This window comes from Meleagris gallopavo, chromosome 1 (genome assembly GCF_000146605.3).
Source record: "Meleagris gallopavo isolate NT-WF06-2002-E0010 breed Aviagen turkey brand Nicholas breeding stock chromosome 1, Turkey_5.1, whole genome shotgun sequence".
Classification (NCBI taxonomy): Eukaryota; Metazoa; Chordata; class Aves; order Galliformes; family Phasianidae; genus Meleagris; species Meleagris gallopavo.
In genome coordinates this window covers 25,395,995-25,412,462 of record NC_015011.2, presented here as the reverse complement: position 1 = coordinate 25,412,462, position 16,468 = coordinate 25,395,995, and the positions used below count along the sequence as shown (strand labels likewise).

Below are 16,468 nucleotides of genomic sequence, written 5' to 3'. Positions count from 1 at the left end.
TGTATGTGTTTGTTTTGTTTAAATTGAAGGACATAAAAATATGGAAGTGCTATGAACAGATCAAATAAGATTGAATATATTTGAAATAAATATTTTTATTAGTGTTCTAAAGCTGCTAGCACTAAAAAAAAACGAAGAATGACACTCTCCTTTTTTATTCTTTCTAATGATAAACTTAATCACCTTCAAAGAAAATTAACATAGGGAATATAATGTATTTTTGAGAAAGATTTGAAGCAGCCTTGTAATTTACTAACTGTTTTTTCATTTTTTTGTTCTTTTTTCCAACCATGGTGATTCTCCTTTAAATATTTTACAGTGTATTTGCAAAAGTTATCAGTCAAGTAATGCAGTATAATTGATTGTTTAATGCCTTTAATGCCACACTGAAATTGTAATACTCGAGTATTACATATTTCAAGTGGAGGGAAAGAAAACTAAGTTGAACTCAGAAAAGCAGGAGTCTTGCAAATAAATGAGTAGAAGAATTAAATTCTGTATCTGAATAATTTTATTCTGAAGTACAGCTTTACTTTAAAAGTATGAAAGAGATGACATTTTCCCTGCCTAGAGAAGGAAAAAAATGCACATTCTGAGACTGTTTCCCCCATCTTTTCTTATGCAGAGGTTTTATCTGCTGTTTAATGGGTAAACTTACTGTGAAGTATAGTTGCTTGTTTAACTTTACCCCTATTCAAGTCTTTGATTTTGGCAGGTTAGTTAATTCAAATAAAATTTGTGAAGTTAAGCACTTTCAAGAAAAGGCATAGGAGAACCTAATTTAACCTAGAGTGTCTCTTTTATTCTTCTGTTATTCATTTGAAGTGCCCTATCAGCTTGAACTGACCAACTTCAGTCATTTTTACCCTTTTATTTTTTTCTCTAATGTAAACTGAAATTCCCTGCTGTTCGTGGTATTTTAGTGTTTAGCATCATTTAATGAGCAGGTATCATTAAACTTAAAAGGTCCTTTTCTGTATATCTCTGATTAGTTAGTGAAAGAACCAAAGAATTCCTCTAATTTATCTTTGCTTCCTTGTTATATTTTGATGTTGGCCCATTTTATGATTCTGTGCCTTTTTATGAAATACAAAATTATAATTTTGGTTTGAAAGTAGGACAGAAAGTAAAAAAAAAAAAAAAATAGTGTCTAGCACTGAGAAAATGTGTAAGCTAGTACAGCTTGTTTACCAGTGAAGAGACTACTGTTTATTTTTTAAACTTTTACTTGTATAAATATATGTATATGCCTCTGGGGGCATGTGTGTATACTTATATAACACATACATATATAAAATAGATACATATTCTAATTTAAGTATTCATTATCTATGCTTTCCAAATATACTTATTAACCCCTACCAATAACCTTTGCAGCTGGGTACAAGTATATTCAGCACAAAATTCTTCCTTTCTTGTACATCCAAAAATCCTATTGAACTCCCTATTGAATTTTCATTTTGAGTGAGTGTAGGATCAAGGACCAATTAGTTGATGATAGAAACTCTATGGAATGTAAAACCTGAAAATTGTTAGTTATTTAGGGCATTATACATGTTTGTAAAATAAGCTAAAGATAGCTTAACCAATGGCTTGGCTATCTTTAAAAAAGTCAGAATGACAGATTATTCTTCTTACAATACTCATTTGTTCAGGATTTTACAGTTTTAAGTCTTTGAGAAGAACAGTGCAATTTAAGATATGACTGTCATACTTGAAGGCTCATGTGCTGTTCGTTCAAACAAGGGTTTTCAAGATCGACTATTATTTGTTTATTCTATCAATTTCTTATTTTAATATCTTTAAGATCTAAATGATCTAATCAATACTAAAATGGATCATTTCTCCTGCTGAAATACTTGCCTAAGGTAATTCATCATTTGATGTAGATATTGTCACATTTTAAATAGTGACAGTTATGGTAATTGATTAATTCAATCCAATATACCATTCCAATATCCATTTCCCATTTTTGATGTGCTTAAAAAATAGTCGAGGATTTTGATTTTCATCTTATTTTCTTTTATGAAATAAAATCTGGGAGATAGAAACACTGCGTGAAGAAAAAATAATGAGGGTTGAATGGAAGTAAAGGTCAGATATTATGTAGAAAGTTGCAGATGGCACTGTATGTCATTAACATTGCTAACATCTAAAAAGATGTAACAGTGCTGCCTACTGGTAAGATGTAGTAGTATTAATGGATTAAAGTAAATGTAGTGAAATTATGTGTGCCATATTCTTCATTGTAACAACAGTGGTTTCTAGGTTTTCACATCCTGATAAGTATTGGCAACTTTCATGGTTTCGCATCAAGATTAATTACATATTCTTATATGTGTAACCTGCATGGAAATTAGATGTGCAAAACAAAAGATGTCATTATTAAGGTGTCGTTATATTTCGTGGACACCTGTAAAATTCTGTTCTACCATAATTCCATGCATTCTGAAATTTCTCTGGTGAAATTGACTGTTTTTAGATATAAAATTGGTTATATTGTCAGTGTTTCCCTAGTTGGAAATGAGAAACTGCATAAAAACAAAAACAAACAAACAAACAAAAAAGTTATTATTTGCAAAGATTTTCTTTGTAAAATGGTAGTAAATAAGAACAGCTAGTACTTGTAGTGCTTCTTATCCAAGAAAATGAATTTGCTCTATAAACTGCTCTGTAGTTTTCCTTTTAAAGATACGTAAATGGAGGCAGTGAATTACTAAGATTAATTTTTAGACTTCTTTGTCTAACTGTAAGCTCTTGATTTCAAGTTTATATGAAATTTTCAGGAGTTTTGAGTTCTTTGAGTATAGAGCATTTTCTGGAAATACCTAAGGGAATTAAGAGCTGGCCTCTATATTTATATTTTACAGTTTTAAAACAGGCACTGACATAAATATAGTAAAATATTCCATTTATATAAGCTAGGTGGGCAAAATTCAGATTTTTCCATGTTCAATGTAGTGCTTTATCTATAAATGCTATTATACATAAATAAAGTCAAATTATTTACTTCCATCGATACAAGGAGCTCCCTACCTATCCACTTTAAAATATACACATTTTCTCCAGTGGTAATAAACGGAAGCTTTTTGAGACAACGGTGCTATTTGATGATTCTCCCGAAAGCAAAACACAGAGGTCAAAGCAGCAATCTGCTATTCCTAGGGTGAGCTGCTTTACCCCAGAAGTAAGGAGAGGGAAATACTGAGTTCTCTTATCAGCAGGGCAAGAGTAATCATTGATATGCATACACATCTTCCCTCTTGTAGGGCTTCTTTCTTGTGTTGAAATACCTTCCCTGGGAGTCACCAACTGTAAGCCAGGGCTGCCTGCAGGAGCTCCGTATCAGTCATGGAGACGATTCAGGCAGCTAATGATACTTGTAGCTAATTATCTCGCGCCACCTTGTCCTTGATTATCTTCAGGGGAAAAGAAGGAGATGCTACAACAAGGAGCTGTTTGTGCCACCTTCTGCTAAGCCTCCACTTGAGGCATCTGTTGAGATAATGGGTAAAAAAAGGACTAGTTGCAGGAAGGCTGCCCCTTCTGCTCTTAAATTAAACTGTTTTTTGCTGTTGAATCTGGCAATTTATTTCAAGGTGATAGTGACACGCAACTTTCTGGATTGCTACAGAAATACAAGAATTTTGTGAGTATATAACAGTCAGTGAAATCAGTGCATAATTTTTAGAATGGAATGTTTGATCAAATATTAGTAACATTTAGGAACCATTTTTTACAACAAAATGTCCACTATGGTGTTGACATAATACCAGTCCAGGTTCTCTTGTATGTGTTTTATGCATCTCGTACCTGATTAACAAAGATGCTACTATGTTCCATATGCTTAAATATCATATCTCAAATACAATTTTGCATGTAAATATCTATATTACCACTCAAAGCCAGTAATTCCTTTAAAATGTATTCACTCATGCAAAGAAAATAGGGTTTAAACAGCATTCTCTCACCAGACTTTTACTGGTTTAGCTCAAAGTGAGAAAGACATCTCTTTTCTATTCTTCTCCAGCAATGTCTCTACCTTTCTCCTCTGAATAGCATTCCGGCCCTAACAGTGGATAAGTGCAGTCAATAAAAATTTGGGATCATGTTTATGTTTGATTAGTTTGTTTTTTATGTCTTATGATTTCATCTGACTGCCAAATCTAAGTAATTGAGCCCCGTGACACAAAGAATTCAGTACATCAAAACATATTGACTGAGCAAGCACTAGTAATTACTGTATTAATGTTATTGTCTCTATATCCTAAGCAGGCATAATATGAAAATCAGATTTACTTTGTTGTAGCCATTTTTGCATTGTTCTAGGAGGATGAATACAGTAAGGAAAACGTCATCGTAGATTGTGTAATAAAATATCTGAAATTGTAATGCAGCCATGACAGAAATGCAGTTTAGCGTTATGCACTGTAGCATAATTCAGAACAATTAGATAAATTACTGTTAAAAACAGGTGAAAAATCCATTGCAGTGAATGCTTAGCTCAGAAGGGATAATCTTTTCTCTCACGCCTTAAAAACCAGAGTGGAAGACCAGAAAACTTCTAGGCTCATGATGCTTTCCATCATAAATTTTGAAATAAAGTAGGTTTGATTCAAAAACTTCTCAAAAATGTTTCTTCAACATATACTATGATCAGGGATGTTCAGGTAGAGCTTCAACTTGCTCTTCCTATATAAGAAACTCAGATTAGCCAGAATTAGAAAAGAAGGATAGAGATCCAATCTCTGTACAATTGGGTGGGGGTGTTGTGGGTATGACTCTTCCTTTGGTCTTCCAAAATGTGGCAAAGTCCATGTTCTACCAACTGCTTGGTCATTGGTTAACGTAAAGTTCTGTGACAAAAGCAGGATAACTGATTAGGCTTAAGAAAAATAGTTTTTGCTATGTTACCAAAAGAGAGTGACTTAGATCAATGGGATATCACTTGCAGAAAAGTAAGATACCCATGACCACCTTTCTGAGGAGGTAGAGAGCACTGAGAAAGTTTAGAACCCAAGGACAGCTGAAGGACCTTGGAGAATCTCAAGGAAGGAAATATGTGTGAATGGTTCTTACTTTGCTTGCAGCTGTATATGTCTAGTGGGTTTGTTTTGTTTTTTCGGTTTGGGTCTTTTTTGTGTGTGTGTGTGTGTGTGTGTGTGAAGCAACAAAACAATCACTGGGATTAACTGTGGTTTCACTGGGCTCCCACTGCAACTGGACTGTGAAGCTGTTTCTAGACTGTAAAATAAGACATCTTCAGGATCATTCCTGCTACACAGAACAGCTGATGTTTATGTTGTGAATTCTCTGAGCTTCCAAAGCAATTTGTGGTGAGATCCACCTGTTTATTTGGAATGGTTCCTGAAATGTTCTCACTTCTGAGCTGTGTCTGCATATTTTCTAGAAGAATGCTAGTTGGCATGAGTGAAAAGCATTTCAGGAACAATTTTAACAATTTAAAATTTTAGTGAGCATATTCTAGTGTTTCTGGGCAGTATTTGATTTAGTGAAGACGGATCCACTGAATCCCTGGAAGTAGCAGCAAATGGTGACGTTGAGATCATGAACGAATCATTACTTGACCCATAGGAGTTGAGAAACTAGGGAGAGCTAAGCCTGATGAACATTCAAAGGAGCGACGTCAACCTGAACTTTGAGCTGTTACTAAATTTAATCAAAGGTTAAAAAGAAAGAATCCCTGTTATCAAACCAAGACCATTTTACATTTACATTGCAGTATTTTTTTATTGTGCCTCATCTTCTATATTGCAGAATTGGTACTGTCTTTATCAGTTGGTAAGAGATAGCCATGAGCTATGAAATTGTGTTTGGTGTTCCTTTTCAATCTCACTGGGGATCTGGTAGGGATATACCACTGGTGAAACACCTAAGGTGTGGAGAGAACCTCAGTGCATCTTTTCTAATCTCTCCTAGATATATATATTTAACTAATGAATTAAGAATTAGAGCAGAAAAATCAAGACAAATAGGATGTATTTGTAGTGAAGTTTTTTAAACGTTATGGTGGGATGAGCAGCGTGTTTCTCATGTTTTCTTTTATATTTAGAAAACAAACTTGATTTTGAAGTCAAACTTGGTCAAAATGATAATTTTGATTGCAAAATGTTTGCAAAGTTGCAGAACTGCTTTTCAATCTGCAAGATGCAATACATCTATCCTTCATGAATTAATGAAAAAAAAATGAATCACTGAAACCTTCGCACCAGTATACCAAAATTTTAAGTAAGGAGTGTTTTATGTATCAGTTATAGGTAAGGGCATTCATAGGTCCTCAGTTCAGCATTGTGATAAACTTCAGGGAACTTGCTTTTCCTAGTGAAGCTGGTGGGATACTTGGAAAGTAAAAGTTGTGAACACAATTGGAGTACCTTGCTGAATCAGATCATAGGAGGGGATGAGCCACCAGAAGCTATATAGTGACTTAGATGTTCAGTAACATTTTGTTTACCATGCTGTAGCTGCCACTTTGCCGGAGCGCAGAGCATTTACTGTAGAGCTTGCAGCTTTTTCACCTGTTTTCACTCCTCACCTCATTGTGCTTTTGAGGAAGTGTACCTGTGCTGCTGTGCTTTGTGCTCAGTGCACTGTTCTCATGGCTGCTAGGCATAATCCCTGCAAGCTTTGGAGCTCTGAAGGGCCCTATGTGCAAATTTGTGAATCACTAACTGCCTTCAGCATGTGGGGATATCACAGTGGTGCCTCTCAGTATATGCAGTAGCAGAACTTCTGGCACTTAAGTGACGTCTTTTCATCCAGGGAGGCAAAGCTTTGGAATACTTTCATAGACTTAGAGGCTTCAGTGCCACCTGGTATTTCAAGCACTTAATTGCTGTTTTGCAACTTGTCTGTGGGAACCAAGGCTGTCTTTCAAGTTGCTTTCAATGTGTTTGTGTTGTACAATGGAAGGTGATGTAGTACATGCTCATTCTACCTGAGCTAGTACTGATCCACACAAGTACTTCTCCATAGCACAGCTGCATGTCTGTGCAGAGACGCTCATTTTGGTATTAATGCTGAAAAGCCCTGCTGAGTTTCTGAGTTCCGTTCCACAGCTAGCTTGAATGCTGATGGCTTGTGTTATATTTAACTGCAGAGGGTAGTCATGCCTCTAGACTTCCAAGTGAGATGCTCTAGATTCTAAGTGGCTTCCGTGTTTGAAGAATTTGTCATCTTTTCTGTCAAATAAATGTAATTATTTTCTTGATAGAATTACAGATCTGTTGAGCAAAATGAGGAAAAAAACAAAACAAAACAAAACAAAAAAACCCTAGCGATTTGTTATAGCTTTTGGCTAAGTATTTTGTGAAGACAAACCCCCAAATAAATGAGTATGGTTAGAAGGACTATAAATAACAATATGGTAAGGTACGGAACTCGGTGAATCCTAGATCCCTTTGACATGTCTGCTCTTATTTAATGAATTATCCCGAGTATTTCCTCACAGCATTTTAGTGAAGTCCAAAGAAGATACTAATTGGTTAGAGTTGTCACCACTAACAGTGCTAAAAGAGTAAGAAAAGCTTTCAGCACACAGTAACTGTCTGTGTAGGGATAAGGAAGTCATGATTCTGTCACCATTAAATTAATCTTAGAAAGTCTATATCTAATCTCATATGCCATATCCTTTATTTTATATTTTAGCTATCAACAGTGCTTTCTTGAGTACCCATAAAGACCACAGTGGATGCAACAGTCACAGAACCAGAAAATTAGAATATTTTTCCCTCAAAACAGTTAATATACACAAGAGAGGGTAAATTGAATTGCTGGAACCTAGACAAAAGATACATTGGGGTGAGGAAATGACAGTGAGGCACACTGCTCTAGGTCTTAGGCCACCCTGTTTTTATTCCTGCCTCTGCTGCAAGCCTGTTACGTGACCTTGGTCCAGTCAGTTCCTTATCTTATGCCTCAGTTTTTTCATGTTAAAAAATGGGGATAGTGATACTGACTTGCTGATGAAAAATGCTTTACCAAATGTGGGTGCTATTATAAGCAGGTTATCAGATCACCGGGTCGGTAACTAATGGTTCATGAATTTGTAACTGTAATGTAAAGCTACGCAATTTGTTACTATGATTTACTACAGGTAATATATTCCATTTAAGCCTGAACCTTAGTTAGCCAAAACAAACATGATGAGTTTCAGGCAGAAAGATGTTTTAAATGATGATTCAAAAGACTTAATATACACATGTAATTTGACTATAAATTAAATGTGGAAAATTTTTTTAAACCATATCTAAAGCTGTTTGGAACAGATGCTGCAGTTCATCGCAACAGACACAGTGTAAGAATGAGGAGTTACCTCAACAGTGTTGCTGAAGCTTAGGCAATGATACCCACATGAGCTATGAACAATTTGATCTGCATCTCACATTGCAGACCCACGAAGGCATGGCACTTACTGATGAAGCTTCAGCGTAACTCTACTGCACCAAGTTTTCTTGGCTAATATATGGGATGTATATCCTGTTCTGAAAAGCTGCTGTGTATCCTGTTCACATCTCACATCTAGCATAGCGCAGTTCCTGCCTGGTTGCAATACTTCACATTTGACATTGGTGAGCTTCTGGATGAGATTCTTCACCTCACTCCTCTGGCCTATTGAGCTCCCTCTGAAAGGCAGCTTCCACATCCCCTCCATCACCTCAGTTTGGTACCATCCGTGAATGTGTTCCGTGCACTCCATTCTGTTGCCTGGGCTGATAACAGAGATTTTAAATGGTGTTAGCCCAAGCCATGTTTTCTGGAAAGCATCTGTAGTATCTGGCTGTCAGCTGGTTTTCACACAGCTCATGCCAACAAATTAAAAAAAAAACATGCTGGAGAAATATCGTCCTAGTTGTGTAGAGGCTGATGAGCAGAGTGTAGCCGCTTCAGTGAAGGGAGAGCTCTTCTGCATGCCAGAAATTATAGATGTCTCCACAGTGTGATGCAGTCAGACCTCTTAAGAGGCTGCAGTACAGAAATAGGGCAATTATCTGAAAGTGTTAACATGCACAGGCCTCAAAGATGTAAGAATAGGAATAGGAAAGGAGGCTAATATGACACATAAACAGTTGGCTGAATATCAATTACAAGTGATTAATGAGAAATGTGAAACAGTGTCTTCTACAAGAAACATCTAAGTTCAGTCTAGTCAAAATCTTACTTTTTTCACTTTTGTTCACTGTGAAAGATAGCCGCTGCATCTTCAGATAGTGCCATGTTTTCTGCTATTTTTGTATGTTTGGTATTTTTGATGTCTGTGGCTATTAAAGGCTGCATTGTTACATACTGTTCTTGTGGGCTTCACACCTGAGACTGCAGCCAGAACTAGAACAGAACTGAAATACAATGGAAGCTTAGGTTGGATAGCTACTAAATACAGTTGCATATTTCAATTAAACATTATTGTGTAGCTTTGTTTATGGAATACATTTTCTCTCATTTACATTCTTATCACTGTGTGATCTGCATAGCTTTTTCCAACATTGCATTTTGTCTGTAAACACTGTTTTTTTTTTTTCCTCTAATGTTAAAAGGAAAAAAATAAGGCTATCAGCTTGAAAAAGGTTTCTTTTTAATGACTGGACCCGAAACGTCAAGGAAATCCACACTTCTGCCTAATCCTATATAAAATCCCATTAAATAGTGGCTCCAATGAAATGTAGAACTGAATTAGCTTCCAAGTATGCAGATCTGGTGATACTTGGGATAGAATTCTCTGTTTGTAAGTTTAATGCTTCCAACACTCCATATACTCTGTACCACTAAATCAGTGTAAGCCTGGTGCAGTAGCATAATCTGCTTTACTAGTTAAAGTTTAAAGTTAATCTTTTAAATATCTCTTTCTGCCATTCTGTCTTGGTAGTGCTCTTTTATTCTAATGCTTTCTCCAGGTATACTAGCTCTTGCAGTTAGTTATCATTATTTATTCAAGTTGCCATCCAACTAACACAAAATTAACGAAACCCATTTCTAAGCGGAGTGTCTGGCACTCTTTTTGCTGCAGTGGTGTGCACCTGTTTATACTAGGCCAGAATTTGCCCCAAATGTCTCATTTAAGGAACAACATCAATGATAATTTCGACTACTCTCGTGCCAAATCCTGTCAAAACATTTTTGTTTCTGCACATCATCATTATTCGTTTATGACTGCATGGCCGTGGGAAAAAGATTTCTTCATTAATTACAGACGTGGAGCCTGCAGAGGGAGCTCAAACCATTGTTTATGTGGGCCTCACTAAAATAGCAATTTTCTTACACAGGCATTAGAGTGGGCTTGTTATTTAAATATATCAGAAATTTCTTCTTCAGTCTAAAAGGCTTTTACATTTGGAACCTAGCTATTTTGAAGATACATGTGCAAGTAAATGAATCTGAGAAGTGACAGGGAAGAGTGAGGAGTTCTGGGATTTGGTAGGTGGAACTGTTTGAAATCTCTAGAGCTGAAACATCCATGTCTCCAAGTCTTCCTTTTCAGTCCTCATTCAGGATGGAAAATTGCTTTGCTAGTCCCTGGGCTTCCAGGTCAGAGCCAAAAAAAATGCAGAAAGAACAAATCAAAATCTGTGAACTGAAACTTTGACCAGGAACATGCAGCTGGGACAAATGAAGTCAGGAATAGACAAGCAAAGGAGGCTGCTGCAAGTCTTGGTGAAGGAGAGGGAACCAAGATAGTTTGGATGTGAGCAGTTGACAAAACTTTTGGTTGAGTGAGATCTTCAAAAAAATATTTGTTTTGATTTGGTGACAGTGAATACGTTTCGTCATGAACATCATGAGGGAAGAGAAGTACGTAACTACCACTGGAAGGAACTAGTAATACTGCTACTAAATCATCGGGGAAGGATACATGAAAAAAAAAAAACAACCCAAAAAAACAACTGTGCAAGTCTGACCAACATTAAAATGATGGGAGTGTTGAGAAGGACACAGTGCACCCCTTAGGCATGCCCTTGGCAAGCAAGGTAAGGGCTGGGGTTGAAGCAGTCAATGTCCCTGTTGCCACTCTTGGGATTCCCCATCTTTGGTTGGCTTCTACCTAGCAGCTGTGAAGCACATTAATCTTCCCATCCTTCTGTGGCTACCAAAAATGAGAAATAACTCTTATTTTCCTGTCCTGTCAGATGTTCTGGCTTTTCAGAAGACAGGAGTGTGTATATAACCAGAGTCTTTGAGTTGGCACTGCCTTTCCTGCCCAAGTTGGCTGCTGTGAAGGCAAGAAGTATCTGCTATTTTGTTCAATTTTGAGAATCTTTTAATAATTCAGGATAGAGGAATTGTTTTAGTGGTGGTGTTAGGGTTTTTTTGGTGAAAATAGGTTTTCTCAATAATTTACTCTTCCTTGCAGTGAGCTCTGGCATGCTCTTACAACAACCTGAAGTTAAGATTAGCTTTCATAGCTGATCACTAGTTGCAACGATCTAACAGAGGCGAAAGAAATCTGTTCATTTCTCAGTCTTTCTGTTGAAATGGTAAGGTTAACCAGACTCAGTAAGGCAGATGGTATGTGAGTTAATATTTGAAAAACTGACTTGTCAGTGATAATCTAAACTGTGCTTTCAGGGGCAGGGTTTCACCTATCCTTCAGGATTCTTTTACATCTTGTGTATATGACTGAGAATTTTTAAGTTCTCTTTTCAGCTCTGAAAAGTGTAGGCTATTTGGTTGCCATTGAGTAATATCTTTCTAAATGGCTTGTATTATTCAGATCTTCTTTAATTTGCTAAAATAAACCTTGAGTCTCAAGTGCTTATTGTAAGTTTCCTACTTGAAAATGATGTGGCTATATTAACATGACTTTTGATGAACAAAATATTGGTGATAAATATTTGTGAGCAAGAGCAATGGATCATCTACCCAAGTGAATTTTAAATATGGAAATGAAACTCAGTTTTCTTTCCAGTAGCATCTCTAGTTCCACAGACATCGTAGGTTCCTGGTGGTAATCACACACTGGTCTCTAGCATTGGGAGAAAAAAGAAGTAAAGTAGAGATGTAGATCCCCACCCTCAAATCTATTTTAGTTTGTTTTATCATCAAAACCTCTCCAAGTTTCAAGAATAACCAGGATCGGGACTTTTTTTTTTTAATTTTATTTTTATTTTTAATTTATTGCAAACAGAGCTTTAAGGAATATATCTGTCCACTTTACTGTTTTTAATATTGTATCCCTGGTCACATGCTATAAGTGAAATCTGTTATTAACCTGTTGGGTCCTGACTGCTTGTATGTTGCACTGTCATGGCATTTTTCTATTTGAAACAAAATGTGAACTATCTTGAATATAGGTCACTCCAAAAGTAATGCCTCCTATTTATTTCCATGGAACCTACAGCTGATACAAAGAGTACAGTAACACTATTTGATAAAGCAAATTCCCAACTAAAAAACAATATTTTTTAACAGTCGTTTTCATCAACAATGAACGAGAGCCTGTATGCTGTGCTCTTCAAATCTGCACCAGCGGAGGTGACCACTGTCACTGTCGACACTGCTGAAATGCACCACTTCACTGTACTCACCTCCACTCTTTGGTCTCCATATGTTCAGCAAGCATTGATGAATGTCAATGAGTGCCATTTTTTCCTCATGGGGGAATTCAGTAACACGCCTCTACTTCAAATGCACTTCCATGTCAGACCTCATTTTGTCAGACTGCCCCTCTGCTGCCATCTGTTGCGTGGCAACAAAATGAAATGGAATGTTTGTGGGAAGGTTCAATCTCTACTGCCTGCCACCAACATCCACTTCTGATGTCGTGGACCAACATAATAAAATAGGAGACATTACTTTCGGAGCAACCAGCCCTCATACATAGGTAACAAGCTTTCTATCTGCAGCAGGTAATTTTAGAATGGTCAGGCAGTTAACCATTTTTACTGGCTTTTTTTTCAGCAGCAATAAAGTGATGTAGAGTAAGTGTTAAAGTCATATAAGTTTCCACAAAGATGTTGGTAATACAGTTTGTTAATCTTCTGACAGAGAAAAAACAGTAAGAATTGACATAACATTAACAATTGAGGTGTTTGGGTTTTGAGTGGAATCAACCATAACCATCACAGGGAATCATAGACTTTATTTTTGTCATTCATAAAGTGAAAGACAGTTTGAGTACAACCTGTGCACGTGAGTTTCATGTGTGATGTGTACCGGCTGCTTGGCTTAGCCCTGTCCCCTGCTGGTGCCTGTGGTCCCCTTACGTCTTTCTTTGTTTCCATTTGGAGCCAGGCTTTCTCCTGAAGTTTATTCTCTCCAGGAAGCGCAGCAAGACAGGACTGTTCACCTCTGGATCCACTCCAGCCAGACTGACCCAGGACAATCCTTCAAGATGAGTCTTGTGCCCTTGCTTGCCCTCACGTGTTCCAGCACCATGCTGAAAGGGACACAACTCACACCACTGTCATCGCACTCTAAGACCTCTCGCTGCTGATCTGTGGTCCAATCCTCTCAATATTTAGGGCACTTTGAACGGAAAATGAATGAAAAATAATTACTGTACTTTGTCTCTTGTGGTCACCTCGAGTGCAAAGGAGCTGCAGGCCAAGCTGCATAAATTGCAGATGTGGTGGCTGAGGCAGCCCAGCCCCGAGCTGTGTGTACGTGTGCCAGGCCTCACACACTGCTGCGGGCCTGGGGCCGCCTCATGGCATTGTCCTCAAAGATATCGCAGGCATGGGGCTGAATCACCACACATTTTTGCAGTATGCTCCTGAATTACCCCAGTGGGATGGCAGCAGCGGGAAATCCATCTGTGTTGCAGAGTGAGCTTCGTTCGCTCAGTAAGTTTTGGGCTGCCAGTCACAATGTCCTAAGAATGGCAAAACTCCACCTCTAGCTAGCACCTGTGGCTGTCATGCTCAGCTCTTGTCTGCATGCAGCAAACAAAAGGCAGTGGTGTTGGAAAACTGAGAATTGATACGTAGCTTCCAGGGACCAGGCAATTGGTCCTGCCTCTTCTCTATACACACGTGCAATTGCTGCCAATGCTAATTGCTGTTAACTGAGTACACTGGGGAAAGAAAGCTTGCTAAACAAGCTTTACTTCGAACAGTAGAAATTTGGAGGGCCTGCTTGAAAGTTGTTCACTCCTTCTTCTTTAATTTGATTATCCTTGTTACATATCCTTTATTACCATACAGCTTGAACAGGAACAGTGCAATTCTGATACCTAACTGTCTGACCCTGGTAGTGTAAACATAGGCAGTAGCATTTGTATGTTAGGGAATAAGTGACAAAATTATACTTCAGATTATTTTTTTTTATGATTAAATATGATAATGTGTATTCTGTGATCCAATATATTGTATCATGTGAAGTTGTACAATTTACACCTGGTAGCTGTTCTGTAAACCCATGACTGTGCTCCTGCCAACAACTCTTACTGAAGAAGTCTGTACTCTCGTGAGTGTAAAGTTTCTGCAAGGTTAAGCCTATGACTTCTAGTTTTCAGTATTTAAATCAATATGGGGATTTCCTAAATACTGTCCACACATCTTGGAATTTGTGACTTGATGATGCGTTCTGTTCGCATCTCTTCCCTTTAGTTCCTTCTGGTGCTCAGGACTGTTATTAAATCAGTTCGTCAGCTTTTCAGTGTGAGGTTTGCTTAAAGATCATGCAGTACTAGATAGCATCCAACTGTTGCAAGAGCTGACAGTTGTCCAGAGGATTACAACTGTGATCATATCGAGTTTGGGGGGATCCTGACCTGTTATATGTTCTTTTGCATAATTGTTTCTGGAGGCAAAAGGGCAGGAAGGGTACAGAATTAGAGCAACGCATTTGATGGGAACTTGTCATCTGAAAAACAGTTTGCATTGCCTGTCATCTTTTGTTTGGTAGAAAACAGGCTGTGACATAATACCTGTCACTGCCAGCGGGTTTTTCTCTGCACCCTGGAGTGAAAAATCCCATTCAGTAGCAGCTGTAGGTCTAGACTACCTATGTGACTGCACAGGACCGGTGGTTTTACAGGTCTGTATGTGCATGCAGGGGCCCACCTGCCCCAATTAGGGAGGGATGGAGATTTAAAGAAAAACAAACAAACAAACAAAACCAAACAATTTAATGACAGCCTTGGTGCTGGGAGAGGAGACTGGGAAATGTCTTCTTAGTTTTCTGTTGGGCCAGGAAGGATTTTGTGAAGAAGAGATAGGGATGAATACCAAAAGCTCCAGGTGTACATCTGGATCATTAACGTAGAGCTGCTCCGAATGCTGGTGTTCCAAGCAGGAAACTTGCACTGGACGGCATCGCCAGTTGTGTTGTGGTGAGAAGATGGCAGGTGAAAGGCGGAGAGAGATTACGTAATGCCTCCACACCTGAAAATACATTATTTGTTTAATTACAGAACAGTGCTCAGTGTTGTGACATCTGTGGGGAATTTCTGCCTTCGAATTAATTCTAATCTGCGTAACAGAGTAGGTGTATGGACTGTTTTATTTAAGAGTGCGGAGTGTGTTTTAGGGGCTGATGACGATGATGATGAGAATTCGGAGGATTAAAAGCCTTTGGCAAACACAGTGGTATCCCGGCCCTCGAGAAGCACAGCCTCCAATTACTGCGCTTCTGTGGTTCCATTTTTGCTGTAGTGTACATGCAGTTGAAATGGTCGTTTGTTAGTTTATTTCCGACTTGGGTTTTGGTCAGTATTTTGTTGTCTTTATCAACGCTTGGTAGGAAATATTTAGGGCTGAACTCAAGGTTAATGTCATTTTAACCAGCCAAACTTGAAGTCCCTCTGCTAGAGCTTTGTGGCAGAGGCACCTATCGCTTGATAGCTGTGTGAAACTGTTGCCTACAGAGATGGGCTCTTGACACTGTCTGCCAGCCTCAGGCTGTCCGCTTTGTGTCTGCTTTAATTGAAAATTAATAGTTAGGGGGTTGCTATGGAAATGATACCATTGCTTGCAGACAGCAAACCCAGCTTTTTGCAAAGAGACACTAGTGGTATTGTTTGTCCTTGTTGACCTCAGAAGTTCAAAAGCCTGGAGGAGGAAAGGAGATGCAAATATTTTACTTAAAAAAATTAATTTGCATATTTATAACGTTATTTTTGAATGTCAGAGACATCAAGTTTTTTTTAACAAACTTTTGTGGGTAAAAGCAGGCTTTTAAATGTGATGTCAATTGTTGTTACGCTGCCTCGCAGGTTGGTGAGGCAGTGTTGCTGAAGAGCATATTATGTTATCATTGCGGTGAATGTAAACAGATTTGTGCGAAAATGTGATTTGACTGATGTGATAATGGAAACTATCATTTATTTCCTCTGGAGTACATAAAGTCATTCGAATCATTGTATACATTACGCACAGTTTCTTTACTGAAAGGTAACAGCGTGGACAGTTGGGGAAAAATAGAAATATGAAGAAAGTAGATCGGAAAATCTTTTCAAAAGGGAGGGAGCCACCAAACAGACTGCACGGAGCACCGAACTCGAATTTAAACTCCT

The 16,468-nt window shown here is 37.9% G+C and overlaps 1 protein-coding gene and 1 long non-coding RNA gene across 2 annotated transcripts in view; one reads left to right on the top strand and one right to left on the bottom strand.

Annotated features, from left to right (window-relative positions):
• The window catches only part of FOXP2 (forkhead box P2), a 338,892-nt gene that overhangs the window by 121,652 nt on the left and 200,772 nt on the right, over positions 1-16,468 (top strand). The gene's annotated exons all lie outside the window — the stretch shown is intronic.
• LOC109365798 lies at positions 15,064-16,071 on the bottom strand. Its single transcript, XR_002111519.2, has 2 exons — positions 15,919-16,071; positions 15,064-15,338 (listed from the first exon to the last, which is right to left on the bottom strand). It is a non-coding gene; the product is annotated as an uncharacterized LOC109365798 (long non-coding RNA).